Source organism: Equus przewalskii, chromosome 15, assembly GCF_037783145.1.
Source record: "Equus przewalskii isolate Varuska chromosome 15, EquPr2, whole genome shotgun sequence".
NCBI classification, from domain to species: domain Eukaryota; kingdom Metazoa; phylum Chordata; class Mammalia; order Perissodactyla; family Equidae; genus Equus; species Equus przewalskii.
In genome coordinates this window covers 66,721,981-66,735,459 of record NC_091845.1, presented here as the reverse complement: position 1 = coordinate 66,735,459, position 13,479 = coordinate 66,721,981, and the positions used below count along the sequence as shown (strand labels likewise).

Genomic DNA, 13,479 nt, shown 5'->3' with positions numbered 1-13,479 from the left:
CATGAGGAAGGGCACCCACATTCCAAATTCATGCATTCATTCATTCAACACACATTTAGTAAGATCTGTTTTGAGTCAGGCCCTCAATTAGGAAATAAAAAATGGGAAGACCACACCCTACCCTCAGATCGCAGGTGAAAGGAGGAGAAACACAATGGACAGACACACACAGTGCAGTGGGGCTGGCTGTTCTAGAAGTTTGGGCAGAGTACAGGGCCTTCAGGGGAAACTGCTGTGATAGGAAACAGAGAGCACCTCACCATAGACGTTATTCCAGAAAAGGCTGATCAGAGATGGGGCACGATGCCCTGCGTCATTTTAAATGTCGAAATTTTTAAATGTTTATTTTAAAAGTATTTCTAATTGGTTTCTGAAATGCTTCCGGAGATGCCCATAAAAAACACTGGAAAACCACTTCAAAAAGGATCACTTCCTTAAAAGGTTATTTTTCAGCTAGGGTTTATAAAAATCTCAGCTTAAAGGTTCATTTTTACTATCAACTAGCATGCACATATTTAAATAATGGGGGCAACACATGTAGTTATATTTTCAAATACAAATTAGCTTCATTAAGAGTGAGGCTTCATCTTCCACACTTGCTGCTAATCTCAGGCAGACTGTAAAGCTAATTTTAACAGTTGCCAACAGCTCATGACAAGCAACCAGAGATGGGGCAATTATATGCAATGATGCTGGATCAGCTGGCACACTTATTTTTTATTTCTACACTCAAATCCTATATCTGAAGCCTCGGGTATGTTTATTACATCGTTCCAGCACCCAAAGTAAGAACTGAGGATCCAAATTAAGAAGTTTTTACGTGAGAGGGACATCTCTCAACCCGGAAATGTAAATGAAAACTTGAAAATCAGTCCACTATTCAGATGATGTCAAATCTTGATATCCTGCAAACATAATCTAAGACAGAAACCCAAGGATAACTAAAATTTACCCGGTTGAAAGTGTTCCTGATTCGCTGCCACATAAAAAACAATCTCTATGAACCAGTAGTTGTCTGGTGCCACTTTTTTTAAGTGTCTATGTGTGTATCTGCATGTAAAAATCCACGTTCTTTTCTTAACTGGCAGGACACAGACCATAACGTTCACAGAACCTCCCTCTGGGTCATGAGATTGTAGATGACATTCTCTTTATAGTTTTCTATATTTTTCAAGTTTTCTGTGTGGCGCATGCATTATTTTTCTAGTTGAAAACAATAGGGAGTGTCATAGCCAGCCTGCAACGTGGTCCTCAATAATCCTCTTGGTATTCGTAAGTGGTCCCCGCCCACACTGAATAGGGCTGACCTGTGCAGCCAGTAGGATAGTGTAGAAATGACAAGTGTGGTTTCCACGGCTGGCTTATAGGAGACACTGCGATTTCTACCGCACTTTCTCTTGGATTACGCACTCTGGGGGCAACCAGCTGCCATATTATGAGGGCGCTCTATTAACCCTACGGAGAAGTCCCCAGGGCAGGGAACTTCCACCTCCACCCAACAGCCAGTCCTAACTCAACAGCCATGTGGAAGTGGATCCTTCGCTCTTTCACAGTCTTCAGCCCAGCCGACATCCTGAGCAAACCTCAGGAGAGCCCCGAGTCAGCGCCACCCAGCTAAACTGCTGCCGGATTCCTAACTCAAGAAACCCGGCGAGATAAACGTTTATTGTTGTTTTCAGCTGCCAAGGCTAGGAGTCATGTGTTGCATGGCAAAAGATAAGGAATAAAAGGGATATTTAGATAATCAAAAGAAAACACCCGCTTAGCACCCACACCCACCCCCACGTCTCAGTGGATGTCTGACCCAGACGACCTTTCTGCTCTCCTACTGGTCTCCATCACAACCAACCTTAACGAAAAACAGTTCCCCTTCAAAAGAACTTCGCTACTCAGAGTGTGGTCCTCAGACCAGCAGTACTGGCCTCCCCTGGGAGCCTGTGAGAAATGCAGAGCTCAGGCCACACCCAGGCCTGCGGAACCAGAATCCGCATTTGAACGACAAGAGATTCATTCAAGTTTGAATCACAGTCAAGTTTGAGAAACCCTGGGGATGGCCATGGCTCCCCATCTTGGTTGCACACTGGAATCATCTGGAGAACTGTCTTAAAGTCCTGATGCCTGGGCATTCTGGGGTGGGGCCCAAGCATCAGGATTCTTTAAAACCCCCTAAGTGATTCTAACTGGCAGCCAGGGTTGAGAATCAAGGTTGGAGGAGCAAACCGTCTTTCCCGGGTCCTAACCCCCTCCAATCTCCTAACACCAGGCCTCAGCAGGGCCCAGGATCTTTCTTAAGCCTCTTAACCAAGGCTGAGAACGACAGTCCAGAAGAAGGAGGCCCTGCTGACCCCCTGGTTCCACACCCACCACCTCCTGAATCTCCTTGTACCTCAGACACTCCCCTCCTAGGCTCTCTGCCGTCCTCCCCAACACGGCGGCACCTCTCAATTTCTAACCCCAGCCCTCCTCTCTCTCGGTCTCTTACAACTATTTTCATTACAAGCCACTGCAAACATATGGATAAGGAGAGAAAATGAGACATCTACATACCAACTACCTGCATTTAACTGCTTACATTTTACTTTATTTGCTTCACGTCTTTTATTTTTGAAGAAATCTGACTTTTTGGATACGGCTTCATGCCCATCCCTTTCTTCCCTATCTTCTACCCCACTCTCACTCTTTTACAATCTGAGAAAACCCCCCGAGCAATATATGGCGAGGGTTCCGAGACGCCCCCGTCCACGGCACCCTTTAGGCTAACAGCAATACACACGGTTCTATTTATGAAGTAGTCAAGTCCAAACAACTTAATAATTATGTCCTAACAACTCAGTAGCCTTCCGAAAAACCAGAACACCTACACTGAAAGAAAAGGTCTTCTTCCTTCACTCTTAAATTACCATAGTTACTTCCTAATGGGATGTGTGCCTCTGCTCAGCACAGAACAACTTCTCAAACCCTGGATTGGACACCACCACTCTCATTTCCTGTTTCATAATGATTTCTGAGCAACCACCCCAAACCCAGCTTTGCAAAGATAGGACGTCATCAAAAGGACTATAGTGCTGGCTAATGCTGACACTGTGTGCGAACCACCTCCAGCTAGTGGCAAGTGTGGTATCTAACACGTCATGTACCACTGTGTTTCCCTCAAAAACACAAAATTTCCCCTGCCCCCGCACCCATGAGTTTGCTACAGTGCCTTGGGGTGCCTTAGTACAGAGTCTGGGAGCCTCCAATATACGGTATTGCTGTGTATGCTCAAAAAGCTGCGTGATTGTATTGTCTTCCCCTTGGCTATCACATCCCTTCTCACTGGGCTCACTTTCCCTGCTCTAGGCGAAATTCTCCAATCTCCCTCCAGCTGCCTTCTCTCCAACTCCAGGCAGACAGGCCTGAGGACCTGTTTCAACAACTTCACTTGGAACTTTCCTGGCACTTCCAGATGAATATACCCTAAAGGGAATTCAACGTCTTGCCCAACAAGCCGCTTGTTCCTCCCGCATTTCTTGCTTCTGTGGGTAGCATCACTGCCCTGGTAACATGCAGCCTCTAAACAGCAGGCATGAGCCTGCTCCTGCCGTGACCCTCGCCCCTACAAGTGACCAGGTGCAAAGTGATGGGGGCTGCTTTTAAATTCCCTCCCTTCATTCTCAGTACTGACCCGCCATTTCTAGACTGTCAAAAGCCTTCTTCACATCTGGCTTCCCCTAGTCTCTCATCTATCTAATTCCTATCACTGGCTTTTGCCAGATTAACCATTCTGTACCACACAAGTGGCTCCAAGAGCATAAATCACATTCGCTGCCCAGCTTGGAGTCCTTAACCTCAACCTCACCCCAACCTCCCTCCTTCCCAGGCTCGTCTCCCCTGCATGTACCCCACAGTCAGGTCGGACTACACCAGCACTATCTTTTTCATACATCAAGCACCCTCCAGACACCATTCCTTTACTTCCACTGGACCCTCCATCCGACACTCCTTTCCCTTCCATCTTGACCCTCTGTATTAGGGTTCGCCAGAGAAGCAGAAGCAACAGAATAGGGTGTGGGTGTGCCTATAAATAGATATCTACATAGAGAGAAGGCGGGCAAATTTGTTTAAGGAATTGGCTCATGTGACTGTGGGAGCTGGTAGGTCTGAGATCTGCAGGGCAGGCCAGCAGGCCAAAGACACAGGGAAGAGCTGATGGCACAGTACTGAGTCCCAGGGCAGCTGGAGGCAGAATTCCCTCCTCCTCGGGGGACCTCAGTCTTTTCCCTTAAGTCCTTCAAGTGACTGGATGGGGCCTGCCCATATTATGGAGAGTAAGCTGCTTTACTCCAAACTTACTGATTTAAATGTTAATCGCATGTAAAAAAAATACCTCACAGCAACACCGAGACTGGTATTTGATCAAAAACTGGGTCCCAGAGCCCAGCCAAGCTGACGCAAACTTAAACATCACACCCTCCTTTACTGAGCACTTAGGATGTGCAAGGCACTATTCTCAATGTGGGGACACCAAAGGGAAACGAGAGACATCAAAGAAGAACCACCCTGCCCTGTGGACCTTACCTCCAAGAGCAGAGAAACGGACAACAGACAAATAAAAATCATAAAAGAAGTTCAAGTTTAAAAGCATGTCAAATAAAGAAAAATAAGGCAGGGAGGAGGGGTAGCAAGTACGAGGAAGTAGGCACAATTTTAAAAAACAGGGTGATCAGGGAAGGCCTCACCGAGAGGGTGACGTTCAAGCAAAATCCTGAAGAAGGCGACAGAGGGAGCCACAGGGTACAGGGACGGTGTATCAGGCAAGGTGGCGGCAGATGCCAACAGACTGGAACATTCCAGGACCTGCCTGGTGAAGTGGGGGCCTTCAGGAAGGCAGCACATGAAGTCCTAGAGCTGTGGGGAGCAGACTGCGGCTGGGCGGGCCAGGGCATCGACTCTGGCTTCCCCCCGAGGGAGATGGGGCCCCCGGGGAGGTTCTGAGCCCGGGGAGACATGATCACTCTGGCCATGGCTGACCGTGAGAGCGGGGAGACAAGGATGAGGTATGCACGGCGGTCAAATTCTAGAGAGGTTTTGAAAGTAGAAAATAGGATTTACTGGTGGTTTGGAAATATGGCATGAGAAAAAGAGGGCATCCAAGACTCCTCTAGGGTTTGTGACCTGAGCAACTGCAAGGCTGCAGCAGCCACTTCTTGACATGGGGATGGCAGTGGGAGAAGCAGCTGGGCCAAGGAAGACAGCAGTTTGTTTTAGATGGGTTAGCTCCAGCCAAGAGGAGGTGTGGGGTGGGCAGCTGGGTGGACCAGTCCGGAGTTCAAGGGAGAGCTCTGGAGCTTTAGGAACACCTCATCTTCTACGTGACAGCAAAATTCTGGAACGCAGCAATCACATCTTCATCCCTAACAGCAGTGACCCCAACACCCTGGCCCAACAGACGCACTATAAATACCTACTCAGTCAACATCCTTCAGGAGCAGGAAAGACACATTATCTGTAAAGGATGGAAAAGGGCCTTGGAAATATTTGCCTGTCGCTCTCAAGTTCACCTTCTTAACAGCATAGCACACGGGTCGGGTGCACAGGCTCTGGAGCCAGATCACGTGGGTTCAAATCCCAGTGTCTACTTCCTAGCGGTGTGACCTTGAGTAAGCCACTTAACCTCAGTTTTCTCACAAATAAAATGGAGATAAATGCAGAATCTACTTGTAGGGCAAGGATTAAAGATGTGAATATTTAACAGGGCTTGGACGAGCTCAGCCCCATAGAAAAGGCAGTATAAATGTTAACCGTGTTAGTACTGTTACTAGCATTACCTGTGATCCACTATAAAGATTTCTTTTAACCTGCCTATAGCTATAATTACAACACACTTAAAAGGGTGCTTATAAGGTGTCCCAAGACCCTGGAAACATCCCAGAAGACCTCTCTAAATTAAAGAAATGTTTAAGTGAACAGTCTGATTTCCTGTACTTTATATTTCTGAAATTTGGTAATACATGATATGGTGATGTTCCATTAACCAGAGTCTGTGATTAACCTAATCTCTTCTCATCAGACTTCATGGATAAGGTCTATCACAACAACTTCTCCAAATGTGAGGCATTTGGGAGCTATTCCACAAAACTCGAAGGATTCCTCAGGAGGTACGTCCTCGGGGTGAAATACAAAGCAGGGAGTTTCAAAACAGACACACACACTCACACACACACACAATGGAAGCTGATAATGCCCTGCAAAGAATAAATGCTGACAATTAAGGGGGTCTGCCTATGGAACAACAAAATGGGACACTTTACTTGTAAAAGCCAAGGAAAGTTTTCAGTGAAGTGCAGTGGGCTTCCTGGTTGGAAAAGTCTGGAAACATCCAACAGAGTTTCATAAAGTAGCGTAAGAGTTGGTCAGACTCACAAGGAGCAAAACACAGCTGATGCTGACTTTCCACCTCTGGCTGGGCCGGGTTCCCAGCGGAGGGCTGGTGTCCCCTCTCTGTTGAACCCGACTCTGGAGTAGTGTACACCAGAGAAGAGCGGACAGCCGCGGCACCATCCCCCCATCATCTTGTACAACCAAGACACAGAACCGCCGACCCTCTCCAGCACTCCCTACCCCACTGGGCAGCCCAGACCTAGGAAAACCCCAAAAGGAAGCAGTCAAGTACCCCTAAGGGCATCTCCTCCACCCCAGTCTTGGCAGGTAGCCATCAGGCGTAGAATGTGACCTGATTTTCTAGCTCTTTGGTTCTGGCCCCGCTGAGAGCGATTTTTCTTCCTGAATTCAGCCCAGGTAGGGAGTAAGTCACACAATTGCATATTTAAAAGCTGAACGGAATTCTTATTTGAAGAGCAAGGAATTAACAGGGCTCAAGCAGTGGCCATTGCTTGCCTGCTGTACCGATCTTTTCAGAGAAAGCATCTTGGTAAAATACGCAATGACAACAAGGAAAGCTCCTTTGGGGACCCAGGAGAAAAGGGAAACGCAAATTTATGTCAAACACTGAACATGAATGGGAGGAAACATCACACACATACCAAAAAAAAAAAAAAACCTTTAAAAGGTAAACATAAAAGAAATACCTGGCTAAATTTATCTCTTTGTCAGTAAAAAACAGCCCAAGTCTTATCCAAGTGGGTTGTCAATTCTTAAACTGAAGGAAAAGACAGAAACGCTCACTACAGAGTAGCACCATCAACCAGAACTTTCTGTGAGAATGAAATAGCCTACATCTGTGCTGTCCAATTTAGCGGCCAATAACCACACACGGCTCTAGAGCACTTGAAAGGTGGCTAGTGAGCCTGAGCAAGTGCATGTTTAGTTTTATTTCATTTATTTACATTTAGACGTAAATAGCCACACGTGGCTAGCGGCTACTCTAGCCACAGACAGCTCAGCTACAGACACCACAGCAAACAGCAGACAATGTCTTTCCTTCCTACAATAAAATTACAATCGTAATCAGCCAATAATACCTTAAACTGTCACCAAAATTAGTGCTACTACACAGGCCCCAGCCACCCCAAACTCACAGAAAGCTTAAAAGAAAAAGAAAAAGATAAAAGACTGAAGAAAGTGATTCTATTGTGTCATTTCTTGCACCTTTGCTCCGCCTATCCAGCTTAGATCCCTACTATACTACGGCTTCACGCATTTGGAAATCTGTGCTTGTAGACAGAATCCGCATTTGCGAAATCAGAACGTCACAATCTCTCCCCTTAACGTCTGGGAGATATGAAAACATGAACTTAGGGCAAGTTACTTAACCTCGCTAAGCTTCAGTTTCCTCAAGGCTAAAGTGCAGATAATAGTACTCGCCTCTCGTGAGGATTAAACTCAGAAAACGCAGATAAAGTGCCTAACAGTGCCCGGGAAAGAGTAAGCACTCAGCAAGTGATAGCTATAATTATTATTTTGTTAGTAACAATAGTGAAATTTATAATAAAATAAGAATGGTGCTGCTACAATGAAAGTTTACAGTTGGCAAAGTTTTCGGGGGACCAAACACTGTGAACTTGTCTCCCAGGCTACGGGAAAGTGGCCTCTAGTAAAATACACCTTGGGGCCTTGACATTTTGGCACTCACTGTCACTCTCCAGAAAGGCAATCCCCCAGATGGGCACCATGAGTCACAAGAATCATTCAGCCAACATTTTCTGTGCCCCTGTACAATAAATGCACTGTACCAGGCTGTTGGATGAGAACTGTCCCCAAACACAGTGCAATGTCTCAAGTCTCTACACCACCTGTCATCTGACCCCAGCAATTCTTGGTCCCCACAGAGACACCTTGGCGAGATGTAAAAATCTCATCCTGGGGTCCCGCACAAGCAGGAAGGCTCAATTCCTGTTTCCTGGACCAGCCAAGACCAAGTTCAGCTGCTGGCCCACAGAAAGGACTAAGGTGTAAGGGGACCTGCGGGAGACTGGCCCATTTTCCCAGGCAGGACAATAAGAGGGGTGCTGACAGGCCACGTTTCTCACTGACAGGCCAAATCACTTTAACAGGAAAGCTGTTCTCTGAGCCTTCAAAAAGCCAAATCTGATCTGCCTCCCAAAGCAAAAACAACCGCTTTCAGCAGCCAGCTGCCCAGGCCGGTGAAATCCAATGGGAATCTTCACCAAGTTCACATCCACCAGAGCAATACCCCAAGAATCCCCCAGGAGTTTCTAAGCAGAAGTTTAGTGGAATTCTGTGGGGCTTGGGGGTTATTTTTCTTCATACAGAAAGCACTCAATCAATCTTCTTTCACAACCAAGGGTACATTCCCCTATGGAATTCCCTTCTCTGAAGATCTCTAAAAATGAAATATTCGTCTATCATCTGCAATAGTTTTAAGCGTAAACCCATTTACTGGCAGAGTCAGGGATTTCTCACAGCTCCTCCACCTACGAAAACAACACGTTCCAGACTGTCTCAGGTGGTCTCCATTTCTGGGTCCCTCTAGCTCCAGAACACTAGTCAAATCACGCTCTTGACTTTGGGATAGGAAAATAGGGTTATAGTATCTGGAATCTCATACTCGTATTCTTTGCTGGTGGGAGTGTAAAATGGTATAACCACTTTGGAAAAAGGTCTGGCAGTTTCTTACAAGGTTCACATACATCTCTTCTATGACCCAGCAACTCCACACTTAGGCATTTACCCCAAAGAAACGAGAACAGTTATCCCTAGGAAGACTTGTACACAAATATTCATAGCAGCTCTGTTCACAATACCCCCCAAAATAGGAGTAACTCATGTGTCCATCAACAGGGGAATATACTATATAAACAAACTGAGGTATGGACATAGCCTGGAATATAACTCCACAATAGAAAAAGACCAAATTACTGGTACATACAACATGGATGAATCTCAAAACCATGCTGAGTGAAAGAAGCTTTACACAATACTATAGAATTCCACTTATACGAAGTTAAAGAACAGGCTAAACTAACTTAAAATGAGAAACCATCACAGCAGTGGTTGCGACTGATACGGTCGGGGCAAGGACTGACTGGGAATGAGGACGAAGGAACTTTCTGGGATGATGGTAATAGTCTCCATTTTGATAGAGACCAGGGTTACACAAGGTATAAGCATCTGTCAAAGTATTATGAAAACGGTACTCTCAAGATTGGTGCATTTCACTATATGTACACAAATTTTACCTTAAGAAAATCATGAACATATACTGAACTCCAAATAATAAAACGTGTGCTGAAATGTTTAGGAGCGACCTGGACCAATGTCCATAATCTACTTTAAAACACATAAAACAGTAAGTTGTACTGATGGATGGGTAGAGGGATGAAAAGACGGATAGATGCACAATAAAGCCAGTATTACAAAATCACAGACTCTAGACATAGGTATTTGGGTGGTCACTCTTCTTACAACTTTTCTATATGTTTAAAATGCGATGGGCAGGGGAAAGAGTCACAGTTAGCCTACAAGTTAGAAATTTGGCAAGACACCCATGCCCACCAAGCCACAGGCCCACAGAGTTCCAATCCTGCTGAAAAGTGAAGACTGGAAGAACACAAGTAGCTTTACAGGAACTCACATCACTCATGCCAAAGATTTTCTGCCTGTTTCCCTGCAGACAAAGCAATTATTTGAATGGAAGCCAAAAATTCCTGCTCAAGAGGGAGAAAAAGAACTCAGTGACTTGTATGCCCAATTTGTTCTCTTTCAATTCCTGCACCAAATGTATTAGCCAACTGCACCACACTCCACTTCCATTTGCCCCAGGTCCATGCAGCCAAAAGACAAACAAAGGAAAACCAACCCAGGGACTTGTTACACAATGCAGCCAGAGGATGACGTCCAGGGCCAGAACCCCACTAAAGGCAAAAGAGGATGCAGAGCTGGGGCTGAGGTTAAAGTGATTTCACTGAGGTTAGCACACACATGCACCGAAGAGCCCCAACCAGCTTGTTGTTTAACCCCTTTGTGGGGTTTGGTGACATCTGGGGTCACTAGAACTTCATAGGGAATTCAGCTGTTCAGAGGTACAAATTAGGAGTCCCGGTGGCCAGGGACACGTGGGGTGCACAGCTCGCCCTACCACAGGCCCACAGGTCGCTCACATTACCCCGCCTTCCTTCCTGGCAGGGCCTCACTTATCCTGAGATGACACACTGTGGCAGTGGCTGAAGGAGCCTAGCCTGACTGCTCGTCCAGCATCTGAAAACAGCTGTACCAGTTACAAGAAGGGACTGTTGCTGGAAACCAGGGCAGCCACTCAAACATCGGGATTTGTGCCAGACTTTTTTAAAAAATACTTTTGGTTTGTTTCTTTTTAAGCCTCCGAACAAACTCACTGACACCACCCAGCGTCCCTGGGGATCACCCACAACCACATAAGGGCAGCCCTGAGAGAGCAACCGGGAGGCAGCAGGGAGCGCGCCTGGGTCTAGCACCTTGGCCTCCACGCGGTTCTCGCTGCCAAAGACGGCGATACCCTAGGTGAAGGGCATCAGCTCTGGCTCCGGAGCGGGGTGCGTGTGCCTGACAACGCGGCTTCCTGAAATATACGCCGCCGCCACCCCGCCCTGATCCGCACCCACCCCGGCGTCCCTTGAGCCTAGGAAAGTGGGTTAGGACGGGGGAGGAAACCCCCTTACACAAGGGGAGATGCCCGGTTTCAGTGCCGGGGACTCCCCGCGCCCCGAGTTTCTGAGCCTCTAGAGGCTGCGGCGCTTCCTCTGAACGCGCGGCACGTCTGCTCCCACCCATCCCGCACCCCTGTCCCGGCAACAAATCCACCTCCCAGGGCGCACGCAGAAGGGCTGCCCGAGCCGCCTCCACTCCACCCGACCCCAGCCCACCTCACCCCTCCCCGCCCCAGCCTCTCGCCCTCCTGAACCTGGACTCCTTGGCCAGCTCCCGCCTGGTCTTTGTCGAGGACCCCCTGCAGCAGTGTCCTAGACCCACCTGTAGCCTTGAAGCTTCCTCTCCGCTTCCGTCCTAGGGGCCCCCGAGCCTGCAGATCCCGTGACCCCCAACAGACTGCTCTAGGGTGCCTCTCCCCTCGGCGCGCCAGGGATGATTATTTTTTTGTTTTTCAAAAAAGTTGGCCCAAGACCTCTGTGTCCCATGAATCGCGGCCCGACCCCATCCAACCCGGTATGGGGGTGCGCGGGGCCGGGAGGTGGCCCTCTGGAAACCCTGACGCCTGGGAAGCACGCCCAGCCCCGGCAACCTGCAGGGAGGCGCCACGCGGAGCTCCCCTGCCCCCCGGGGTCCCGGTCCGCCGGGCCAAACGGAGGGTCCCGTGCCCGCCCACACCCCAAGTCCTGCCGCGCGCTCACCTACCGTTCAGGACCAGCCGAGAAGAAGACGCGGGCGCGGGCTCCCGGAGACAGCGTGTTCCGTCCCGGGAGGAAAGTTTGTGCCATACAGAGGAGGCGGCGCGGGGAAGGCGTGGGCGCCAGCGGGTGGGGACCGGGGGGGGGGGCGGCGCGGCGTGCTCGTGTGTCTGTCCCTCTCGCGACCGGTGCGTCCGTCCCTCCGCGGAGCCCGCGGCCGCCGCGCTCCCGCTCGCTGCGCCCTGAGCCCGGCGCGCTCCGGCTCCAGCCCCGACGCGCCCCCGCCGCCGCCGCGCGTCCGCCGGCTACACTTCCTCTTCCTCTGAACTCATGTGCAAAATATGCTGCGCTGCATCTTCTGGGGAGCCGCGCGGCCCCTGACAGCCGCCGCCGGAGCAGCCGGCCCGCCCCGCGCCCCCGCGCACCCGGCGCCCCCTCTGCGCCCCGCGCCACCGCCTCCACGCGGCCGGCAACCTGCGCGCCGCACACGCCGCCACCCCGCGAGCGGTCCTCGCTGCCCCTCCGCGCGGAGGTGCGAGGCTCGCAGACCCGTCCTCTGGACCCCTCCTGACCGAGCTTCTGTGCGTCAGGAGCGCGCGTGAGGGACTGAGATCCCTCCAAATTTGAGTGGGGTTGCTGAAGGTGCTGATGGCTAGGGGGTGCGAGGACCCTTAAGAGCGGACCATTCCTCCTCCCCATTCCACAGGTGGGCCCATCCCCGGGCATCTAAGTTATTTCTTGGGAGTTAGTGCTTAGAAAGAGGGACAGTGCCCCTGTCCCCTTTCCACTCTCTATTCCACCTACTTCTGGTGTCCAGAAGGTTTGAGAAGATCTCGGGAACCATCCTGGCCTGCAACGTTAGGCCACCCAAAGTGACAATCAAATCACATACATAAATAAAGCGCCAGGCCACGCCTGCGGTTAGTAAGGTGAAGACTTCAGGCAGTGAGCCCATTAGAAAACCTTTGCTTCTTGGAACTTTTTAAACAAGGCAAAATTACAGTGTAGGGGTTAAGAGCAGGAACGGGAGAACCCAACAGTCAGGGTTGGCCTCCTGGCCGCCATACTTATTCCCTGTGTGACTTGGGTAAGTGACTTAACTGCTCTGGGCCTGTTTCCTCATTTGTTAACTATAGCTTCCTCATGGGTTTTGTATGTAAAGTGTTTCGGGAGCACAGTATGACTTAGCTCTTATCATTATTAGTATTAGCAGTAATAGTATTATAAGGGGACTGGAATAAGACAGCTGAAATTTTCTAATTAATTATCCGCATTTTCCATCGGGCAGAGGGGGACTTAGGGTCGAAGCCCAGAGGGTTCAGCCCACAGGAGAGCTGGTTGGGGCCCTACAGTGTTTTAATGACGTCCTTCTGGTCCTAATAGCACCCCCCAGGGAGTAAGGAAGCACTATTTTGTTTTCAGGAATTCCTCTTGTTACCATAGCTTCTCCGCGATTTTCTTCCTTGTTTTCTTTTTCCGTAGCTATCCCAGTTCTGTGTTCCTTCCCCCTCCCCCACCACCCTTTTGTTTTTGTTTTTTTGTGCCTTTCACTTTCCACCCCACCACTTGCTGGCATCACTCACCACCAGCACCTCCAGTTTCCCCCGCTCTCTCTAGGCTTGGCGTGCCATCTGGGAGAAATTAGCAAGATTAGGTGAGGGCCCAAGCCCAGCTTCAGACGGTCGTGTGTGGGGACCAG

At 49.2% G+C, this 13,479-nt stretch overlaps 1 protein-coding gene across 6 annotated transcripts in view; it reads right to left on the bottom strand.

Moving 5' to 3' along the window:
* The window catches only part of RFTN1 (raftlin, lipid raft linker 1), a 198,161-nt gene extending 186,066 nt beyond the window's left edge, over positions 1-12,095 (bottom strand). For 2 of the 6 annotated variants that reach the window (XM_070575981.1, XM_070575984.1), the window contains exon 1: positions 11,784-12,069. The gene's annotated coding sequence lies outside the window, so the exon portion shown is untranslated. Of the gene's footprint in view, positions 1-11,406 lie in introns of all 6 variants that reach the window. The other 4 variants (XM_070575980.1, XM_070575983.1, XM_070575985.1 and 1 more) reach the window with 4 other exon arrangements.
* Between the last annotated feature and the right edge of the window lie 1,384 nt (positions 12,096-13,479).